This window comes from Macrosteles quadrilineatus, unplaced genomic scaffold, assembly GCF_028750875.1.
Source record: "Macrosteles quadrilineatus isolate MER2022 unplaced genomic scaffold, UCM_ALF_1.0 Scaffold_8__2_contigs__length_117827958, whole genome shotgun sequence".
Lineage (NCBI taxonomy): Eukaryota > Metazoa > Arthropoda > Insecta > Hemiptera > Cicadellidae > Macrosteles > Macrosteles quadrilineatus.
In genome coordinates, this window is record NW_026542601.1 from 18,918,070 (window position 1) to 18,942,918 (window position 24,849).

Here is a 24,849-nt window from a genome sequence, read left to right on the forward strand (position 1 = left end):
TCCTTAACACAAAAAATAAAAATAAAATAAAAAACATTAATTACAAATTCTTCAGGCGTGTTTTAAATTTTTTGTAAGACAGTGCTTTTACAGCATCAAACGCAGCTGATGGATCATATAAAATAAACGAAATCGATTTAGTTTCCAAGTGGCTCTCTTATATTTTCACAATGTAAATAACTTCTCAATCAGCATAGTACGTGCTATCAATTTTACCAAAAGCAAATCAAAGTACATCTAGTAAAACTTAAATCGTATATTTACACTTGGGTGCACCGCTTTTAAAATACGTTGAATACATAATATGTAATATGGTAGTGGTAATCGAATTACATTGAACACTGACCTAATAGGCGAATCACAATGGGGTTAACTAGTACCTGTACCAAGCGTGTGATACCTGATATTATACGTATTATCTTTAATGAATCCCCGTTAATAATATTTTTTGATCCCACACAACACTCCTTCTTCATCTTTATTACATTCATTTTAATCTGTAAACTTATCAAAATATGTTTTATGATCATTTATGATGATTTATGATAAAGTTTTATGATTATTTGCGTGTTTTTTTTTTATATTTCAGACAATGGCTTTCCCCTATTAGGTTTCTAGCCCTTAAACCCCTATCCCCTAACATAAGAAGCAATCTGCTCTAGAATCCTGTATATGACAATTTACTATTATTTAGCCTCATAAAACCTATTCTTAGCCATTTGTATTTACATACTGTTTGGTGAAAAACATAGCCTAACTGATTCATTTTAAATTCGCGTAATAACATCTCATGTTATAAACATATATTCAAGAAAAAAAAATATTTCAAATATGGATTTTTAAATCTTACTTTATAGCCAGTAAAATAATATATTTTGTTGCTACGAAATAGTGAAATAATATATGTTGAAAAACAAAAGCTAGTATTCGAAGAAGGCTATAAATATCAAATTTACAAAGTCTCGAAACTTAGCTGAATCAAAATGGAAATACTTGTTTACATTCTCGGGAACAAACAACGTAAAATCAACACAAGAAGCTAAGATTACAACAAACTTAGTATGAAACTGAGTTTGTGATTAAATATTTGATAACGTATATCATCTAACTGTCCTAACTTTATCATAACCTAGTGTACCATATATTTGTTTATAAATTATAATTTCCTTAAAGATTTTACTCGGAAAGCATAACTTACTTTGAAACATTTGTTTAGCTTTGACTAATGCAATTAATGAGCCTTATAAGTCAATATAGGATATAATATCTTTATTTTGGTTTTAACAAAAGCAGCCTTACAAATATCATAAAACATGCATTATTGCTTACGGCACATATGTTTTAATCTAACGACATGCCTTAAGCTAAATAATAGTTAACAAAGATTTTTTTTAACTGACTTGGTCAATTATTGGGGTTTTTATGTAGGCATGTGCGTTGGGTTTTATACTTTTTTAATTTTATTACAGTGGAAGTAGCAAATGGCAACGCTATGTAGAAAATACAGTAATTGTACTTTTATAGTGGATTTAAATAATTTTTTCAACCATTCCTTGGAAAATCTAATCCTATCTCACTTAGATAATTTCATATAAAATTCTAATGTGGTATTTCTCTTTGTTGATTTTACGTATGTGTGTTGATGCTGCATAATTGCATTAGAATGCATTGTAACCCTGTAATTAAATCTCCATTGTCACACTACTATATTTGTATTCCATTATACGTGTTGTGTTATTATCAGGACAACACGTGTGTGTAATGTTTATTCAGTTCTCAAAATATTCGGATTTTATATTTAACTATGCATAATTAATATATGGTGGCATCTAAATCAAGCGATCTTATTTCATCTATACAAGACAGGCCAAGAAGTTGTTTGGACATTTTTTTTAATTAGTTTTGTTCCTGTAGGTTTAAATTAGATTATGTCAGTTTTTCTATATCAAGATACACTATCATTATCTTTATACCCTACAAATTCCAGAAAAAAATGAAGCAACAAAAACGTATTTATACAATTAATAATAAGGATAATTATAAATAAATATTTATAATATTAATCACCTTAAATCGAAATTCCAAGTAATCTCCTCCAATCAACCCCAACTCTGCGTGTGAATGTGTTAACAATTTTGAGCAGTTTACAAGACATATTTTAAATTTTTAAAATTTTCCTTCATGAGGCTTAAAGTGGACTTTTATTGTGATCTCAACATTATTTTCAAATGCTACAACATACCATTGATGCCAACACGGGTTGCGTAGTATTTACGATATCTAAGAAAATGTATAAAAAACGTTTAGCGCAGGATCTTTGTAAATGATACTTATTTTACTTGTCTCTCATTCTCTTTGTGAGCAACGGATGTATTTAAAAACCCATCCTAACATAGTCCATTATTTTCTTTATAATTTCTTTGGAAAAAGTGATGCAACTAGGTGTGCATTTAAAGTTGAAAATGAATACAAAATGAGTGTGGAATGGAGTGACATGATAATGTAACATTGTTACTTACTAAGCTAACCAGTATTTTGTTAAACTTTTTACAAGGATTATTTATTTAACGCTCAACTAATAGGGGCAGATGGGTTCTGTTTTGTACCATCATAAATCTAAACTTGCTATTCGCAGAAACAAAACGGCAACGTTTTGACTGTAAGTTGAGCACTATAAATTTTTATCCGAGGATATGTTAATGTCCATGTAGAATGCTTTATACAAGTTTCTAAATTATTATTTTACCATGCAAATAGTTAGTTTTTTATACAAATTAAATTAACTATGTATTCGAGCATCATTTAGCGTATATTAAAGATGCAAAAATATCATTTGTCATAAGTCATTTAATTTTTAATATATATTGAAACATATACTCAACTCGCTTCAACCAAACACTGATAAAACATTGTTTATATCCATTTAAACGATCAACCAAATACTTTGTATCAAGACAATTCTGTATCACATTGTTACTCCGTTTACACAATCAATCAAGTCCCACGCCAGTGAATTGCATATCAATCTTGCATGACATTTCCACACCAGAGTGCTGAGTGTGTCGAGTTTATATTTGGTTTAGTTTTATTACAATTTAACCTTAGGTGTGTTATAAATATTGTAAATATATTAAAAAGGTATACAACATGAACATTTGTGGAATCTGTTACGCCATTATATTTTATTAAATTATAACCTTAATGGATGTAAAAAATTAATTATATTAAAGCGGTATAGACTACAACACGAACATATGTGTGATTTTTGTCGTATCTGTTTTAGAGAATGTTTAACGTACATACTTTAAATCAGAATAACAATCCAAAACAAGTAGATGAAGGATTTTAATTCTAAACTCTTTTGTGTATCAATTTATTTTGCAGGTAGCCTCAAGACAAAACAAAATATTCAAACCTTAAATTTGAGAAACTGATAATTTATTTTATTTTTCGAAATTGGCACAGCACTTAAACATTTTATAAATTTATCGGAGCGAATGCATTTACAAAGATTGTCATATTATCACTACGCCTATTCCCACTGAGTTTTAAATATATGAAATATTAAAAAAAAAGTTTAACAATAAAAACTATACATATTGTAGGCAATACACAACTTTATCAGAACTTAAGCCATCACAATTAGCACGTACTGTCATATAAAGTCAAACGTAAACTAAGTGGTGTCAAAAAGTTTGCATTAAATAAATGCATTATAAAACAAGTAAATAGTATGTGTTATGTCATCATATAACACAGGTTTTACAACAACATTCAATGATAAGTATTACTCATATTACAATGTAGGTTACAAATAAGTTTTTAACCTTTTTTTGGAACAAAACTGTTTTATAAATTAAAAACCTTCTAACCCTTATCTTAAACTATTAAATAAAAAGAAAATACATGTAATAAAGATAGTATATGACTCTGTGATGGCGTTCTAGGCTTTTCTGTTTAATATAAAACACACTGTGTTTATGTGCTGGGATAACTAAACCTAAATATCATGGAATCTTATTTGCAAGGCTAAGTAGGCGGTTGGAGTATTTCCCTTGAGGTAGCAACAACACTTCCAATTGAATCTCGTCGTTTACATTTCACAGAGCACTTGGGTTTAGTTTGAGATTATTTTTAATGATACCCTGGAGAGTATTTCAATGTACATCACTATTTTATAAAAATCTGTATATATCATGAAAAAAAACTAATGCCAAAACATTTGCAATGACTATAATTAACAGTTATACTACCTTAAACTTAGTACTACACTGCAGTCACTGGAAGGGGGATAGCTTGCTTGCTACAAGGTCCGAAAAGCTCACTTTACAGTGGGTGGTTTTCATGTACGTGCACATAGAGGGTAGCTGCCTACAATATATTTAAGATAACCAAAGCAGTATGAGAGAGAATCTATATTTAAATACTGTAGATTGGTTTTATAATTTTTACGACATAGTAATTTTTTTATTTCTATAATCAGTCTTTAACTAACTTTAGATTGACTCTTTGATTGAGGTCTTGCTGTTTATAATTTGTCTTTATTATTTTATTACGAGTTGCAGTTTAACTCGGTTTCGAGCAACGGGTTATCTAGTATATTTGGCTTTGTGTCAAACGTAAACATTCAGATTAAATAAAAGAGATTTTCTGTATATAAATAAGTTATATCAGACAGTTATTCAGTTCACATGATCAATCAAATCTATCATTAGTAAATCGTGACGCTTTCACAAAATTTTATCTAAATGTAGCGTAAAAACGGCCACTTGATCTAATCGAGTATTACTTGTATTTACAAAGAGATCTATTTATCGTGCTGTAAAGGAATGAAAAGAATAAAAATATTTTCGATACTACAGTTCGCATTATCATTTTAGGGCCAAAGTGACACTATCTTGATGCATTGTAATGTCACCATATTTGTTAAATTATTTCAACGTAAAATTGCTACCATTAAAATATAACAATATACAGTAAATGAAATGCGTATATTTTCGATGGATATAAATTTTCTTCTATAAAAGTATAATTGTTTACTCTAAGGTTTCCTTTTCACAACAAAGATAGTAAAGTATTCAAACTCCAAGGGAAACTTTTATTTAGGGACAGCCATAAAAAGCTGTAACGTTTCTTGGGATTTTTCGCGCACTACCAGCAACTTTAAAATTGATGAAGTCAAGTTGTCCCTTGAGAATAGTGAGGCTTTTTGTATTGTTGTTTGAGAATTAGCAGTTAACTTTTTCATTTAATTAGTTAAATCAATTTAAGTATCAAAACTGTATAATACCTATAGATGAATAGTAAAAATACTCCGAAATTAGTCCCTGTACTTTAAAAAATCCAAACACTATAACACGTAAATTCACTCAATCCCTTAGAATAGATACCACGTACACAAAGTATATCATGAATGTAATCAAACCATAAACAATACGTATATGGTATATATGTACAAAGTTATATTACTTTGTAGATAAATGAATACATTGATAAGTATATTTTTTAAATCGAAGTGTTCTTGTTGTAATGAGTTCATCTACACTTTTCGATTCATAGGATTATCAGGTACTCTTGCCATAACCGTAAAAACCTATAAACCTAGAGGATGCAGATACCACAAATTTTTGTTTATTGTAATAAAAAGTACCTTGGTAATCATACGTTCTTAAAGGTTCTTATTGTTCGTTCAGTCGTATGAAAAGCAGTGAAAAGTCAAATAAAAAAATTCTACCATCCATTGATTCATTCCTGCCAACAACTAAAAATAACCGACCAAAAACTCACATCAATGTTAAAATCTTCCTTATTTTTTTTATGATCTAACCATTTAAGAGGGTCGGTGAGAACACAAGGTTAAAACAGGGGTTTTCGATTTCAAGTGCTTACTCTACAAAAAATTAGTTACTAAAATCAAGCAGAAACAAACATACAATCTCTCATAGCGCCATGTTCAAAACGTTCTCAAGTTCGCTCACAATTGGTACAATGAAAAGTTTAACAATAAACCAATGATTTTGGGCACGCTACGAGGAAAATATTTATTTTATAACGTTTGAAATAACATGGTTACCTACGCATTAGCTTCGATAACTTTTTGTTTAGAAACAGAAAAAAAAACTCAATAAGTACGACTATTATCAGTTTCTTATTTGTGTATTGTTAAGCTAACACGACAAAACTAATAATGCCTTAAAGTAAAAATTAAGTTAAAATAACAAAGAAATACTATTTTAATACTGTTTTCAATATCGGATATTGTAAATAAAAGTTAGTATCTCTCGTTTTGATTGCGATTTTCAAACTGGAATGTGGGATTAGGTGTAATTTGCTGCAAACAGTGTTTGTACAAAACTTCGATATTGTTTGATTGATTACTTTTGTGATTGATGAGACAATGCAATGAAATGTGTCACAAGCTCTTTTCCTCTTCTGAAAGTATTAGGAGTAATTTTCAAAGTTTTGGAACCAAGTTTTATTTAAAACCATCTATATAACTCACAGGTCTACATAGTTTATATTTATTTCTTGTAAATAAAGTTTTTTATGTATGATAATTCAATAAAATAACAGAAAAATAATCGTTACATTGAAAACCGTGATATTTTCATTGAAAAAAGTGATGTTGCATAAATAAATAAAATATTAACTTCATATTTTCTGTATGGCAATGGGATAATATAAGTCTTTAGATGGTTACGTTACTAATATGGTTCCCAATCAGAAGGTTTGAATTTTCTTCTTTCTATAAGGTTTGAACTATTTCAACCTAATTGCAACGAGAAAAGTGCATACGGCTCGATGATTGGAAAAGGGTCTTATGAAAATTATGTTCAGTATCTTATCCTTTACCCAGACTCTTCTGTAGATAAAAAATAAACATTTAAATACACGTTAAACGTTTAAATTAAGGAAATTTGCATCGTTTTACTTTCACTGAATGCTTTGGGAATGCAGAGCCTAACCACATGGTGGTTTATGGGTTATGTAAAAGCAAATAAAACGATTATTTATAAAATTGATAATTATTTAGAAAAAATACTAATATACAAAAATAAAATTGTATATATGTTTTACCAGCTATCAATTACAAGCTATGCTTTGTGTGTGTATGGCTAATTTACGAATCCTCCATCTACTCTGCAATTTGAAAAATTACACCAATGCATTTTTTATCCATTGTTTCATTTAGTTAATTCTGTGTTTGGCTGCCCTCAAATATATGCGATGTAATATATGCTAACAGTACATATTTAAAAACATTTTTTAGAAAAAGATTACACAAATAAATTATGTAATACCACCTGTGAGATACAAACGTTATAAACTTGTAAACAAGAAGCTTCTCATTCAAATAAGAACCTAAATATAAATAATCCTTGAGCTTGAAAGCTTGTTTTCTGATGCTGATTGAAAATGCTCGCAACAAATACAGTAGCGTAAAATATCTTTCTCAAAAAATAAATATTGGAAAACATATTCCCTCTTTAACCGTGTTTATCAATACAGTTCATCTTCGTACTGTACTGGCTCACCCCTTGCTTTGCTGGATACGTTCCACGCGCAGATCTGTAGTCTATGTGGACGGGCAAATGCAATTTTAAAAGAGGTCGCCAACCTCTTTTCATTCCCGTTAAACTCTTTAAGAATGAGTTTTTGGAGTTCTTGATTTCATTATAGACTTGTTTTGGAATACATAAGAAATATTTTTTTAGCTCGTATTATACCGTAAATACAATTCATGCAGTTGCATGTAAGTACATCATTACTTACATTCTTTAATTCCATGTTTTCGCTATCGCCATTAAAGAAGTATATTTACTTTACCATTTATACTTGGTTTCGACAAAATATTTGATAAAAAGCCTAATGAGTATTTAAACGTATTAGTTCCACTGATCACTAACAACACTTCATAACCAAGAACCGATCTTAATGGTTAGCGAATTCGTTTAATTTTACCTAGCTCTAAACATACGTGGCGGGGGAGCGAGCTGTCGTAGTGGTTAGAGCGCGGGACTTCAGTCCCTGAGGTCCCGGGTTCGATCCCCGCCAAGTCACCAATGGATTTATCTAAGTGATAATGCCGCAACCCCTAGGTCTAGCCTGAAGTAATGTGAAAAACAATCCCAGGCTCGTGCCTAGCGTCCTAGGACAAAAAAAAACATACGTGGCAAATTTAATCAAAATCGGATCAAAATGTGTGAACGTTAAAATGAAAAAGAGAATCGGTCCCGCATGTAGGTCTTTCCGTGCCACTTATAGTAATAGTTCCTTCACTATAGAATTATTTGCTAAAACCAAATATTTTGTAATTTTAAATATTTATTAAATTACACAAACACGTATAGTTAAGTCCTATACAAAAGGTAATTTTTTATTGCATACAAGTCTTACTTATCGGTGATAATATCAGCAAAACAAATGATTAAGTCAATTTATTTAAAAAATTTTAACATCTGAAATATGCCTAGTTATCCTGACTAAATATTACTGAAACCCACAGTTGTGTATTAACTTCTTCAGATGTTCAATCAATCAATCAATCAATTATTGAGATGGGGACATACGTAAATCTGATTATTCCTTTCAATGTATTTCCCTATAATTTTAACTGCGTATCCAGTCTTTCAGAACGATCCCCATCCATTTAACGCCAGTACAATTATTGGGTCTAATCTCCTAGCGGACCTTGATGTATGACTTTGACCTCCAATATCTGTCAAGAGTTGAGCTAAACCAAGACCTAACACCAATCTTGATTTACGTTTCATATCCCTCAGCTGCATGTGTTTAAAAGGAATACGTGCTAATAACGCTAGTTGTGGTATTTGGTAAAGACGTTTTTGTAAATAAATGTTTCAGATTAATTGTAATTATGGTGTTTCAAATGGGTATAAAATGAGTTTTGAAACCACCCACTAATTTACTCCAGTTTTACTTTTGGACGAAAAAAGACGATTTATTAATATATTTATAAGGAATTATTAACAGAGCCAGAAGAGTGATCCATGGGCCAAGATTGTGTCTAGGAATTCTGGGTTTGATAACCAATGAAAAATATTCATGTTGTAGGGCCACGACACAGTGGTCTGAACCTTACTTTAATTCTAAGTGTACTTATTTAGCACACAAAAACGTTGGGCCTTAAGAATTAGTTAATCTTTAATGGCACACTCACGGTGCCAATAGAACCAATAATTGTCTTCTCTAGTTCACTATTTCTGCTAAGTGATTATACTTGACATATAAAGCACAATCTGTATCATGCTAAACAACTCCTTGATATTATTCTATTTTTTCTTACTTTAAAATCCGAATGGCTCTTAAGATTTGAAGCATTAGGTCTCTAAGCACAAGAGTGTGAGAATGTTGGTAACACTTAACACTTGGTACAGGTGTTGTTTTTTGTTTAAAAGGCTTTTTCTACTACCTAACAAAATGAGCGACCTTAACAAAATAGTCATTGTAATTAGACACATCAACATAACTTGTTTGTGAAACAAACTTACTGTTTACAATTGTTCAAAGTCATGATTTGGTTTATACATCGCTGATGTTTGCTTTTCATTGCATTAAAACCATAATGTCAAACATGATTTGTTGACCCAGTGAAAATGACTAATTAACTGATTATGAAACATAAAGTGAATGTATTTTAATCCCTCCGAAAGAGAATTGCATTGCAAACATTTTAAAACGTGTTTTATTTATTTTCGAATAATTCTTAGAATTAAGTATGCTTTTTCATTTTGTGGATGGTAAGCTTTTAATTCAACTAACTAATATAGTTTGGTATTTAACGTTTACAATATACAACATTTTAAAAATATTCGTAATTGAGTATTCTTAATTTAATAAAAAAAGAACGTTTAGTGTTAAAAAATTATATTACTCTAAGAGTATTATGACTGTTGAAACTATTGACATATGGTAAATTTTGACTCTTTTGCATCTGCTGTATTTTCCCTGTTTGTTGACTTACGTACCAATAATATGTAGTTACATGAGTACATGCTTGTGAAAGCATATTCCATCGAAATGATGAAAGTTTAGAAGTTTACTATAACTGTAATGTCAGAAGCCTAGTGAATAATGCATTACTTAATGTTATCTTAACAAGAGGAAAAGCTAGAACAATTAAGTGCGATTTGCCGATTTTTTTATTTCAGAAATATGTTTTGTTTCTTTAGCATAATGGCTCATAGTCAAAGCCATCAGTATTTTTTTCAATCAACCTTTGTGATGTGTCCACATACATTTTTTTAATGCTAAGCCAACGTCTAATTTGTATCCAAACGTCAAGCAAAAGAAATGTCGATAAAACCAATTATTTTACGTTTATAAAGAGCTTAACACTTACGAAGGAGTCAAATAAAGAACCTAACGTTACCATAAGTAACGCACCTTCCATACAATACAAACTTCTTTCTTCTTGCAAACTACTTTGAATCCCTTGTAAGTCTCTCAAAGTACTCGAGTACGTAAACTTCATGAAAAATGAAGACGTTGAGCCATAAACCTTTAAGGAGGGTTTGAGGAGTTCGATATTTCTTTACACTAAACCCTACTTAACTAAAGTGATCGTTGTCGTCTTATATCAGGGATAGTCTATCATACTTCCCTGCTTTTTTATATTTTTTCAGATGCCTTTATGGAATTCAATATCGCATGCCTTATTTCGTACCTATTTTTATGAATGTTGTGTACAGAATATGAGAATAGTTCTAAATTCAATCAAAGTAACAAATTTCAAATAAAATCGTTCTGCAAAAGGTAACGAGGATTGTAAATAGTAAATTTTATAATAGTAAATGTAATTTTAATAAACACCCTGACAATATAGATGAAAACAATTAAAACTTTTCCCAATAACATAATCAGGCCTCGATGACCTTTAAATGGGGTAACACGACCCTCCTCTACATTTTAAAATTTCCCAAACAACCGACCCCAGCTCCGAAAATCTGCCCTATGGGGTGCTTTTTTTGGGTTTTGGGGGTCAAAATAGGGGGTTTCAGTTGCAGTTAGACTTCTATTTGCATATTGGAGCTATAGAACAAATCCAGCTATTTATAGCTAAAAAAAAATTTTAGAAGCCTGCCGGGTGGTCTGGGACATCCTATATATTATAAATAAACTTGATGACAAATTGTTGTTTAAAACATTTTATTTGATATTCTTTATAAAACAGTTATATTGAAACTGTATGAATGTTATTGCAAAGTAAGGAAAAATCTTCGTAAATCACCTTCATAATAGTTAACTGGCTTTTGTCTGGAGTAAAGATCATAACTAATTATTATAACGAACGGGCTTATTTCAATCACTCTAAACGGCACTTAATGTAATTTCACTACCTATAATTCACAATTTTATTACCTAATAAACTTAAAGGTAATTGTAACAAATTTGAATCAATAAACTTTCATAGATGTATATGTAACTCACAACTCTGTAAGTTTCTATAACGTTGTTTGACGACAAAAAAAGGTAGGCCTAATACTGATTAACTAAAGTATATTTTTTTAGCAGGATGATAGCATTATGTATTATTATTATAATAAATTCAGATGGGGACGTCAGCGTATTTCAACCCAAATATGAGTGAAGGATAAATGTAGAATAAAATGTGATGATCCTGGTAGCTTTGTTGTTACTGACTAAGATGGATGTTTCATTATTCACTAACATTGATTGAAATCCGAAATGATCAGGAACAGCTGGGTCCAATTTCAAACGAGGGTAGACTTCCGTATCTGTTGTCAAAAATAACCAAATGAAAATATCGATCGATGTTTTTTCCCGATTGTTTTATTCGATATATCGTTTGGCTGGTTAGAAAAAACCTAATCTAACTAATCAACTTATGTATCGAATAAAATAATCGATATATCGAATAATCGGTAATCGATTGATATTTACGTTCGGCTGTTTTTGACAACAGATACGGAATTCTACAATCAACCGATAAAAAATCTTTATGGTTATGATTCTCAGGAAAGAACTGGATATCTTTTAATTCGTTTGCAATGCTAATAAAACATAGTAATAATATGTTATAGATAATTTGTTGTTGTTATATGATTTCCAAACAACTATTTCAATTCAATAAATTTTACAGCCATGAAAATTGAAAGACCGTAACACTTTTAAGACTAGGATTTATAGCAAGAATAATTTTGCACTTTGGTTACATGATTAATTTTACATTTCAGACCAATAAATAGATTTGAAAAAAATCACTAATTAGTAAGTGTAGGTGGTAAGCTGTTGCTATGTTTGATCACTTAACAAATCATATCTTATCTAATCTTTTATTTATTGTCTAAATATTTATAATATGGAATTTGAACAAATTTGTTTGTACCACTTTGACTCATGGAACCTAATCACTTAAAGTGTTAACAACCCAAAAATATCTTGTATTTTTTTCTTTAAAAAAGGTGTTTAATAATTAATATTTCTTAGAACTAGCTAATGTACCTATGACTTGCATCGAAAAGGACTGTGGAAAGAAAAGTTGTGTCTCTTTCATGAAAACCATATGAGTCTGGGAGAATAGTTAACCTATCTATATGCATTTAGTTTCGGAAATTAAATTTTACTGGACCTTTCTAATTGATAAACTTGCATTCACGGAAATGAAATATAAATTACGTCTAACCAACTCTAAAAACATATATTTACACTTAAAATTTTAACTCTCAAATAGGTAAAAATAGATAAAATAGATAAGTGGTTATCAATATTGATCAAACTTCCCAACCATAATCAAACCCAATCGGCAAATTACCCTATTTATACATATGATAATAGAAAACCAAATATAACTAACACGCAATGACTACATCATAAGTTACAAAATATTATTTTAACAACCTTATTTTTATGGTTCAGACGAAACTTTTATGGTTCATAGTGTAGGTAGTTAAATTTTAAATAATTGTGACGTTTCCAAAGTAATAAAACATTGATTTCAGATGGCTTTTACAACAGCTTTCGTCGTGGTGGCTGTTACCTTACTGTCACTTTTCGACGTAAGTATGGTACTTATTAGGTAAATTTTTGTAAACTAGCCATCTTAATATATACTACCCTCTACTTGTGGATTATTTATCCATGTGAATTATCAAAGTATTATCTTAAATGTATATACGAGTACGTATACGTACTGAGAAAATTAATATTGTTCTTATTTCTATTTAGTACACGACTGCAGAACCCAAGCGTTTTAAAAATTGGGACCTATTTGGTTAACTTCTTGTCGACTCTCAAGACAGATAAAATGTAAGCTGTTTATATTTTATGTGGAAAATGAATAAAACGTTATGAAAATAAAAAGCCAGATTTATTTCATCCTGCAGATTACCAATACATAATTGTTAACTTGTTCATATCTCATCTACTTCTGTATTTTAACAATTAATAGTTTACGTACGAGTGTTTGAATCACAAGTCCAACAATTATAGTTGGATGTTTTAAACCTTCCACCTCAAATATGAAATGTTTTTGTAACGATATTTGCAAACGTGTTAAGGCTGTTTAAAATTTAAGTATCTAGTGGATGAGTGCACTAAAATGAATCATTCAGGTAAAAAGATTTATTTATGTATAAAGAAGAAATTGAGTGGCATTTATTAGATAGTTAAAAGGTCAACTGTGTAGGTTGCAAGGACTACTAAAATAATAAACAAATGATTTAGCTGTATTAGTCTAGGCATATTAGGAAAGTTAGCGGAAAGTTTAGGTACAGTCCTAATCACAATTTTTCTTTATGTTTTTTGGGTCGCTGAACACGAATATGAGGTTTGCTGACAGATATTATGCCCGGAAAATTGTTTATTTTGTGAAAAACCATAAAGTTTGGGCACTTTTTTATGTTTTTGGGATGAATCTCGGTAATTATGAGTTTTTGAGAAGACTCTGCTTTGTAAAATTAAAGAGAACAAAATTGACTACAAGTTTTGTATATAATATTTGTTTCTACGACGAACCGTTACACGCCACTAGAGCACACTAAAAAAGGCCAGAAGTACCAAAAATGAAAATAAACGCTAACCGTTTTATATTAGGTGTCCATGGAAACAACCCATGTTACGATAATTTTAACTATTTATTCATGATAATGAACTGAAACACACTTGATAAATCTGCGCCAATATGTATGAATGGCTGCAGGAACATTTCCCGTTTCCACAAAACCCCCATTTATTTTCTATCAGCGCAGGAGTTGTTGCTCACCACAGGGTTGACTGCTATAGTGCTTGAGAAAAAAGGATGAAAGACATTGAAAGAGTAACTTCAAGAACGTAAAGTAGAAAAACTTAAAACTTTGGTAACGTCAAATTCAGACGAGGAGACCGAGTCCAGCCACTTGCCATAATGAATAACGCGATGAAAGTAGAGAATTCTTACCCGTAAACCCCACCACAACGTAACAACGCACGTTTCAACGAATCAGCGTCGCTAAGAATTCTGTTGAATAACTAGAACACTTCATCTCCTACGACCTGGGTCTATACTCTTTCTCGTCGTTTGATAATAACGGTTTGCGCAAAAGAACCAAATCAAATCTTTATATGCCTAAAGCCCCCATTGCAAACAAGCACTTCCATGGGCATGTGCAGTGTTATTGATGGTGGGTTCCTACTACACAAAAGTGTATGGCCAGAACATCAACCTTTCTATAAAAAATATAGGTCTAACAGTACATGGACAACATTATAACCAAATATAGGGCTCAGACAAGTTGGTTTTGACGGCTACACGCTGAACACACGCAAGGTGGAAAAAAAAGTTCCAAACGACTGAAAAGAGCAATAAAAACTACTTCTGCAGACATTCTCTTTGATGAAACTATGACCCCAGCCACAACGAAAGAAAAAATCTCCTAGCCAACCCTAATAACAAGGAAAGACTGATTTTCATGATAACAAGTAAGATCATCTCTGGAAACAACATCTGAAGATGGGGACACATTGATAATGACAGAAGCGCTGTCGTTGGCTAGTACTAATGAGAACGTTGTCGTTGTTGGAGAGGATGTTGACTTATTGATTATTCTAATCAGTTTGTGTAAGGAAAAAAGTTTTCTTCTTAAAGCCAGGAAAAGGGAAACCTTAATCAACAACATACTCTCCACTCCTTTCTGTAAAGAACAAAACTGTAGCTGAGAATATTCTATGATAAACTTGGTCCTCAGTTTCTTACCCTTGAGGAAGCCTTAGAAGCAAATGAGAATGTGGAAAGATGAAGATGTTTTTTCTCTCCTCTTAGGCCCACCAAAAAAAGGATGGATGAAACCCGAAGAGAGTGAATTGCATGATCCTGCCAACCAACCTATTGCTATATATGAGGTTATTGCCATTAGGTATTGAAAAAAAAGATTGTCACCATTTTCTCAGATTTGATCTTAAAAGACAGATATTTCTTTCAGGTGGAGGCTTGTGTGGACACACTAGTTTGTTTATTTTCAAGTGTGTTACAGTTTTTTATCATGAGTAAATAGTTAAAATTATCGTGACATGGGTTGTTTCCATGGAAACCTAATGTAAAAATGGCAGCATTTAGCGTTTGTTACAAAGCAAGGTCTTCTCAAAAACCCATAATTACCGATATTTATCCCAAAAACCTAAAAAAGTGCCCAAAATTTAAGGGTTTTTACAAAATAAACAATGTTCCGGGCATAATATCTGTCAGCAAACCTCATATTCGTGTTCAGCGACCCAAAAAAAACATAAAGAAAAGTGGTGATTAGGACTGTACCTAAACTTTCCTCTAACTGCCACTTATATTCCTAATATGCCTAGCCTATATGGGCTATTAATTAACAGCTGTGTCTAAGGAATATGTCGGCCTTAGTCTCTAACAAGATTACAAGATCGATCCACTCATTCTACACTCATCTCCATTCATCTGTGGCTTAAAATACCTACTTTGCACGGTCACCATTTCATTGAAAAGTATAAAAGTGAAGTATTAATGTATAAAATCATATTTTTTTAAGCCTCCAAAATGCATTAGTTTATATCACGATTCAGCTAATAACTTAGTTGTTATTTAGTACTGTATTTGCCAAATTAATGAGTACTGAAGTTTTTTATATTTCATCGATTTCTGTACTCGTTATTTTCTTACATACAGTAATAAAAAAAAATATTTTTAGGTATATTAATAAAAGATTATTTGATATTGCATTTTTTCCACATTTATAAGTACGGGAAGGTGTAAATGATACTTTTCTACTCATCGTATTCAATATTCATACCTTGTAAATTCGTTAAAACAATTATTAGAGAGAATATAACTTAGTTGGGAACTAACATTTTACTAACCACTTATAACCTTCAAAACGAAGTTGGTACTGGTGTAGAATATCGAATCAGCATAAAAAAGTGTCTTAGCGGTTTAAAATAGAATGCTGGTTAAAACTAACAAGGCCAGGGTTAACAGGTATTATACAGAACCCCGTGAAACAAACAAAAACAAAATTACTATATGAAAGTAAAACATAATTGCACTTAATTTTGCACTTTGATAACATGATGACTTTTACAATTTAGACCAAAAAATATGTTTTTAAAAATTACTAAGTAGTAAGTGTAGGTTGTAAGCTATCAATATACTTTTTATCTCTAAACTAAATGAATCTGAACTAAAATGTTCAGAATGAAAATTAACAAAATTAATATCTTTTATTTTATTTAACTGTCTGATTGTAATACTGATTTTGAACAAAATGTGTTTTACCACTTTGACTCATGGAACCTATACACTAAAAGTGTTAAGAACCAGAAAATATATTGTATGTTTTTTAACAAAAAGTTATTTAACAGTCAATTTCTCTTAGTACTAGCTAGTGTACCCGTGCTTCGGATCGAGAAGGACTCTGGAGAGAAAAGTTTCGTCTCTTAAATTTGGGGAAATTGCTAATCTACGTTTCTGCCACTTGAAACTAAAATCCATTAGACCTTTTTATGAAAATCTGTCTAAAAGCTAGCAATTTCTAAGAAAGACTTTAAGATAGCATTTAAGGTTCCCTATGTTTTTTTCCACACCTTTACATCCTACGACGCTAGTTCTACCCCGGAACAGACATATAAGTGTCCGTGGTAGGAATTTTATAAGGTGCAGATGCATGATTTATGAAAATACAGTACCAATGTGATTTATATTTTAATCTCCCTCTGCAATTTTGAGCAAATTAATTAAATACATTAAAGGTACGATCGTCTGGGTATCTGAGTGGTTATAGTGCTCGCCTTAAAATCTAAAGGAAGCAGGTTCAATTTTAAGCAAGATTCTAGACCCAAGGGACATTATAATAAGGTTATCAATCTATGATTTGATTCAAGCATTGGGGAACGTTTGATAATAACGAGACCAGGTTTGGCTCATTTCCTTTACAAAGGAATTTACAAAGTATTTCACTTTTAGATTTAAGAAGTAGACTTCAAGATAAGTGATTTTACAATCACTTACTTTGTGTTTTTCTGTTTAGGATTTAATGAAGACACATTTTGTATTTTCTTGTTTTATTTTCTTAACTCAATATGTTACATGCACACCTTAAACTGCGTCACATTTTCGAGTTAACTCCCATCACTTACTGGCCCCTGTTGTGTTGGGTTTGGCAACCGTGTACTAAACAAAAATAAGAAGAGTATTAGTTTCGTTATATATTGGATATCTATGTGGTATTGTAACTAATAAATATATATCAAGTTCCCATTGTTTTTAGCAATATCTTTATTTGTGTTCGTGCCTTTTAGCGTCTGTAACTTAAAAAAATAAACTTTTTGAAAGGGGTGATTGAATTTTACAAGATTGAACCATTTTAGCACTTAAATCAAATAAAACAAATTGAGAACAGTATTCGGAGCATCAGTAAAAGATCCTTAAAGCGTACTCTTCCACTTTTTTGAACGCTACTATATAAGAAACGTTTTAACGTCTTGTCCATGTATTTCTGTCTTTCCTAATAGTAAAACTTGATGCAACATGTTCGAGCCGTGTCAAAAATACAAATTATTGCAAACAATCAATCCACTAGTAAATTATTATTCAAAAATCAATTACTTATTATATAAAATGCGTATTAAGTCCCTTCCTTTTGACAAAAATAACCCTGTCCATTGTAAAATAACGATGACAAGGATCGTGTAATGTGCATTCTAGTAAATTACCTTTTAATGTGGTAAATTACCCCAACAATCAACCAGAGGTTAAATTTTGTATATAGTATATCCACAAGAGCACTGTTTCTATTTACTAAAAATTCTAGATCCGTAGGAAAAAACCCGTTTCCGAAACTTATATAGAAAATGTATCTAAATCTAGTCAATGACCAGAACAGTAACTACCCATATTTTCATCCAGAAAATGACATGTTCTTTGAATAAGTTTGTTATGGTTTTGACCATAAAACAAGTACAGAGTTGTATTCTAACATAATTATTGGGAATTGAAATAAATGCACTTTAGTTCTTAACAATAATTAAATACCAGTGACAAAATTACAACCAACTATGTTTTTTAGGAGACGCCATAGTAGGAAACTTGAAAATGAACTGGTTAAAACACTATGTTTGGTTATGTTGTATAAGGATAAGGCAATTTTTTTTTAAACCAGTGAGGAAGTAGATTTCAATCAGGCTCCGAAGTTACTTTTAATACCCGGTACAAGTGTACTAACTAGTCAAAAAAGATAGCCGAATTTGTTGTTTTAATACAAATCGTCCATCCACTGGCGGCGAGGTGGCTATTTAGTGATGCACTCACTTTATAACAGATCATTGACAAAATTTAAGGTTATGTTTATCAACGTTGTCAATTACTAAAATGAACTACGGCAAAAAGTAAGTACATATGGTCAAATGTAGTGTTGCCAGTTTTAACTTTCATACTTACATCTACAAGTGCCAGAAAGGTAGCAACTGCCACGATGAAAGCTGATGCAAAAGTCATCTGAAACAAAACTTTTACTGTTATTATTATAACAATTATTAATTTTACTAGGCCTTTTTACATATTTACCAAATGAGGTGAGTTTTTATTTAATTTTTAACGCCCAAGGTGGTAAAAGCTTACGTGTAATGCTAAAAATATAGAAAAAGTAATTATTGACTAAAATCTTAAACATACAAGACACTTTAAAAACGACCGATGATGGCTAGGACATGCGTAAAATAACGCTTGCAATGTAGGCCTATATTTAAAAGCAATGTTAATGAGACTTATTACTTAAGTATTTTACGATATATTTCTATTAACATTTTTGAACTATTTTATATAAAATTGTTAAAAAAAATATTTGACTAGGGAATTATTGAAAAATATGTTATGAACAAGAGTCCTTATACAGATTTCATCCAAGTTTCTTCAAATCCAAAAACACAGATCGTGAATACCGCTTGAAACAAATCAACAACTGACATTTGGTTACAATAAGAATTAATAAAATGAAGTAATTAAAATCTTAAAAATATATTAAGTTTTTAACAATACACATTAACTAGGGATACATAATATCAGATAGATTTTATGTAAAGACATTTTAGTCTCTTAATATAAGTGTAGACGTAAAATATGACGTTTGAGTTTGATGTTAAACTTATTATTAACTGACATGACAGTTTAAGGTAATAAACCGCTATTAGGAACTATAGTAATACAACTTAGATATAAGAATGCTATACATGTTATTTATGGAATCAAGGAGTGTCACAATAAATGTTATAGTGGTTATTCAGTATTACCTTTACTGCTGTTAACGATTCTTGGAGCTCACGGTTGAAAGTGATATATATTCTCTGGTCGTTGAAATGTTTATATACCTTACTCCAATGTCATAAAACATATCAGGTCAGTCAATCGGAAATAATTGGTAATAAGAAGTAAAACTGCGTTTACTGTAAATTAAAATCAAAGCGTTTGCATTTATTGTTTTCGGTTTTAAACTTTTAACAAAAGCTAATTGAAAACTATGTCCAATTATTTCCGATTGACTCACCTGATATGTTTTATGGCATTGTAAAAAGGTATATAAACATTTCAATGGACAGTGAGTATATATCACTTTCAACCGTGAGCTCAAAGAATCTTCAACAAAAGTAAAGGTAGTACTGAATAGAATAACTAATATAACATTTATTTCTACACTCCTTGATGGCAATCTTACTAACATGTCTAGCAGTCTCATATCCAAATAAGTTTGTTATGTTACGGTTCTTCCTAATAGTTTATTACCTTTAACTTTCAATTAAATAAATAACAAAATTAACATCAAACACAAACGTAAAATGTTAGGATGACACTTCATTCGATTTCACTAATTTTTTTTACATAAAATCTAACTAATATTATATATCTCCATTAATGTTTATTGAAAACTTTATATTTTTATTATTTTGATAACTTTTTATATTCTTATATTTTTTTGTTTTCATTATATATTCAAATTATAGCTAATTTTGTTTTATTTATAGTGCTTTTCAGGATAATTGTTTTTGGATTTGAAGATACTTTGTTGAAATTTTTTTTAGATTCTTTTGTTCATAACATTATGTGGACTTTTTCACAAGGGAAACGTTTTGAAAATTATTAGGTTTAATGATAAACCCGTTTTAGAAGATTATAGGACAAATTATTATAAAAATATTAAAATACCATACCATTAAATGCTTTAGGCATAAGTGTCATTAGATTTGCTTTTATATATACACTAGCAGAGTAACCATCCTTCGTATGGGGTTGGCATTTGGCATATAAGTATAATTGCAATTTTTTTACAATGGGGAAGGACAAATTCTGATAACATTTTCTTCTCTTAATTTAGGGTATAATTCAAAGTATATGTTTTACACATCTACCATTGACATAATGTTCTACCACTAAAATAAATTATTGAAAATTCGCAAAATATCACAAATTATTCATGAAATTAAAAAAATAATCATACCTGTAATCAATCCTTCTTTGACAGTTCTCATTGCGTATCACAGTTTTTTGTTTCTGCTTAGATCAAATTTTCACAAATGCTAAAAATCATTTACTTCACCCTGTTGGTAAGTCTTAAAACTTTTAAATGATTTTGCATGTCATAGAACAAACCTTTTTATTTGAAACAGCTGACTAAATTATTTTATTCCCTTTAAATATGAATTCTCATAAGGTTAACATGGGGAACTACAGAGCCACTGGGACGGAGCCCGAAAGGATTTTTGAGATAAGAATATGCCTATATGTTAATCAGAAATGTAAGCTATCATTATGCCAAATTTCAGCCCAATCCGTCCACTAGTTAATGCGTGATTGAACTTCAAACGAACACACAAACTTTCACATTTATAATATTAGTAAGATTACAAGCACCATATTATAAAGTATGTCCTAGATATCATCGATAAAAGAACTACTAGTGTCGTCTGTGTTAAAATTTTAGCAAAAAAGAATATCTTTTTCTTATTCTTAGCATTATACACAGAATGTTTCACTCTAAGCCGGTAAATAATAAAATAAATATTTACCCTACTTTTGTAAAAAATAAAAAATGTCTTAAAATAATTATTATTATAGTGTAATAGTAAAGGTTTTCTTTCAGATGACTTTTACATCAGCTTTCATCGTGGCAGTTGCTACCTTTCTGGCACTTGTAGATGTAAGTATGGAAGTTAAAACTGTTAACACTTCATTTGACCATATGTACCTACTTTTTGCTGTAGTTCACTTAGAGTGAGTGCATCAGTGAATAATTAACCTGTCCCTAATGAATGCCAGTTTCATATGAAAAACATAATATTTGGCTTTCTTTTTTCTGGTTTGTACTTAAAAGTTAAATGCTGTTGTGGTTGGGTATTAAAAAAGTTAAGTTGTGGTTGGGTATTAAAAGTACCTTTGGAGCCTGGTTTAAATCTACTACCTCACTGGTTCAACAAAAAAAATTCTTTATCTTTTTGTAACATAGCCAAATATAGTGTTTCAACCAGTTCATCGTCGAGTTTCCCACTATGGCGTCTCGTACACACATAGTTGGTTGTAGTTTTCTTGCTGATATTTAATTATTTTTTAAAACTAAAGTACATTAATTTCAATTCCCAATAAATATGTTAGAGTACAACTCTGTACTCGTTTTATGGTCAAAATCATAACAAACTTATTCAGAGAACTGGTCATTTTCTGCATGAAAATATGGGTATTACTGTTCTGGTCATTAACTAGATTTCTATCAAATATTTGGAAATGTTTTTTTCTTATGGATCTAACATTTTCTAGAAAACATAAACAGTGCTCATGTGTATATACTATATAAAAATATTTGCAGGTTGATTGTTAGGTAATTTACCACATTAAATGGTAATTTACTAGAATGTACATTAAACGATTCTGAAATCTTTATTAAATAATATACGGGATTCCCAGTTTCACAGTTAAGGCTTCCAACACTTTGTTTGAACATTATACATTCAATTTTATCATAAGAAAGGAAAGGAAAATACGGAAAAGACGTTAAACCTATTCCCTACAATGTATCCTACTTTTTCGTATTAGATTCAAGGTTGGAAAATCACGCTGAAGAGGTTATGTACTCATGCTCTTACCCTACAAGTTGAAATGTTTTTAACTTATACTATTCTCAATGCGCTTCATTTTACTTAAGTGCTCAAATGCTTCAATCTTGTAAAATGTAATCACCCCTTTCAAAGAGTTTAATTTGATAAGTTACAGACGCTAAAAGGCACGAACACAAAAAAATATTGCTAATAACAATGGGAACTTGATACACGTGTATTAGTATACAATACCAAATAGATTTCCAATATACAATTAAATTAATACTGTTCTTGATTTGTTTAGTACACGGTCGCCAAACCCAAAACAGGACTAACAGGGACCAGTAAGTAATGGAAGTCAACTCTAAAATGTGACGCAGCTTAAGGTGTACATGCTTTATAATTATTAAAAATAAATAAAACAAGAAAATACCAAATGTTTCTTCATTCATTTCCAAACAAAAAAGAATAAACTAGGTGAATTTCAAATCACTTATTTCCACGTGAATGTCTACTTCTGTGATCTAAAAGTAAAATACTTCGTACATTCTTATGTAAAGGAAATGAGCCAAACCTGGTCTTGGTACTATCAGACGTCCACCTTTGGTTGGATAAACCATTAGTTTGATAGTCTTATGATAAATTTCCCTTGAGTCCAGAATAATTATTTTTTTTTATTCAATCAGCATCATATTGATTTGAATTCGAGCACAATAACCACTCAGATACCCAGATGATTCTTCCTTTCATTTGTAAGGCCGTAAAACCCAGAGGTCCTTATCTCAATCCAGTATAAAATGGCGGCCGTTCTTAGTTTTCTGGCATTACATTTTTAAAATTTTTTAGCTACCCCAATGCCTCTATTATGCTTTATTTTATATTCCCAGGGGAAATTGTGATAAATACTAAAAAGTCAACTGCTTTTCTTATGAACTGATAAGCTTCCCCAGTAAAACCTGATAAAAGCTATTAACCTGATTGCAGAGGGAATATTAATGACATTTTTGTGGAATCTCTGAGGTTAATGAAATAAAAATCGCTGCCATTTTGTATTTCCACCTCTAGTTTTATTATTTTAAACTAATTGCCTTCATAATGAGGTGTCACTTGATGGGGCATTATGCTTAATCATTTTTAACTGGCTCCAAAATACTAAATTGTAGTGTCCCAGGCAAAACTGTCATACCAACCAACAGTTTTTTTTTTAGTTTATTATTATGGTAATAGTGAGTTTAGTTTTCTATGGGGTACAACCCCATAGAATAACTGAATTTTTATCATTTATCTATTATCATTACTTTCTTTTTTCTTACTAGGTTTTTCTCTTTTTTCTACACCTTTTAGATATGTCCATAATGTTTACGTTATCTGTGTTGGCTTCCCAGTAAAAATTGTTTTTCCCTTTTGTAAATAAGCAATTAGTATGTAGAGTAATAATTATTATAACGGTGTTAGATTATAGATTGTAGAATATGGATGGACTGATTAACTCGTTCCCCTCGTACAGACTTCGCCTATGTGGGGAGGATCCATTTTTGTTAGAATTACTGGTTGTATATTTTGATTCATGGAATAAATTATGTTTGATTAGATTTTACCCATAGAACCGTCAATATTGAACCGGGGATATTGATATACATTTTTACATAGAGTCTCTCGGGCTAGTGAAAAATTAAAATGGCCGCCATTCTGTGAAGGGCTGAGATAAATACCAATAGTTTTCGCTAATATTCTTTTAAACTGATGGCCTTTAAAATAATGTGTAACGTTTTGGAGATTTAATGTATCACTTAATAGAGCTTTACATTAAAATTTTTTTACCTGCCCAAAAAAAACATGTTGGGTTTTCAGACAAATTTGGGCGCATAAATGTGGCACTCACAGATATTCAAAAGATTTATTGTTAACAAAAAATGTATTTTCTATCCATAAAACCAGAACTTCCTGGTACGGAACAGTTACGGTATTTAGTGTTTGGAGAGTGGAAGACAAAGAAAACACACTTAGGGTTCAAAACACCAAGTAGTCGCAGAACAAAAAGAAAATCTTCAGTGAAGGAATTAGGAGTGAATAGGTTTTCAATAGGACGTTACAAACAGAAACCCAACAAAGCTTCAAAAGTGGATCTTAGTAGTGATGAACCCAGAAAGACATGACACTTTAGGCACGTTTTCCCCATAAGAATAACATGGTGAGCTTTTTTTGACCACTTTTTTAAAAATCCAGCTCTCGGCCAATATACTCCTATATAAATGTTCAATACCGTTGTATAACTTCATTACTATTTCAAATCCA

General features: G+C 30.7%; 2 long non-coding RNA genes across 2 annotated transcripts; one reads left to right on the plus strand and one right to left on the minus strand.

Moving 5' to 3' along the window:
- Positions 1 to 17,521: 17,521 nt before the first annotated feature.
- On the minus strand, positions 17,522 to 19,852 carry LOC128999217 (uncharacterized). The gene is made up of 3 exons (XR_008491250.1): positions 19,762 to 19,852; positions 18,914 to 18,970; positions 17,522 to 17,647 (listed from the first exon to the last, which is right to left on the minus strand). It is a non-coding gene; the product is annotated as an uncharacterized LOC128999217 (long non-coding RNA).
- Positions 19,853 to 20,033: 181 nt separating this feature from the next.
- LOC128999260 (uncharacterized) lies at positions 20,034 to 22,991 on the plus strand. Its single transcript, XR_008491264.1, has 3 exons — positions 20,034 to 20,121; positions 21,606 to 21,662; positions 22,859 to 22,991. It is a non-coding gene; the product is annotated as an uncharacterized LOC128999260 (long non-coding RNA).
- The last annotated feature ends 1,858 nt before the right edge of the window (positions 22,992 to 24,849 follow it).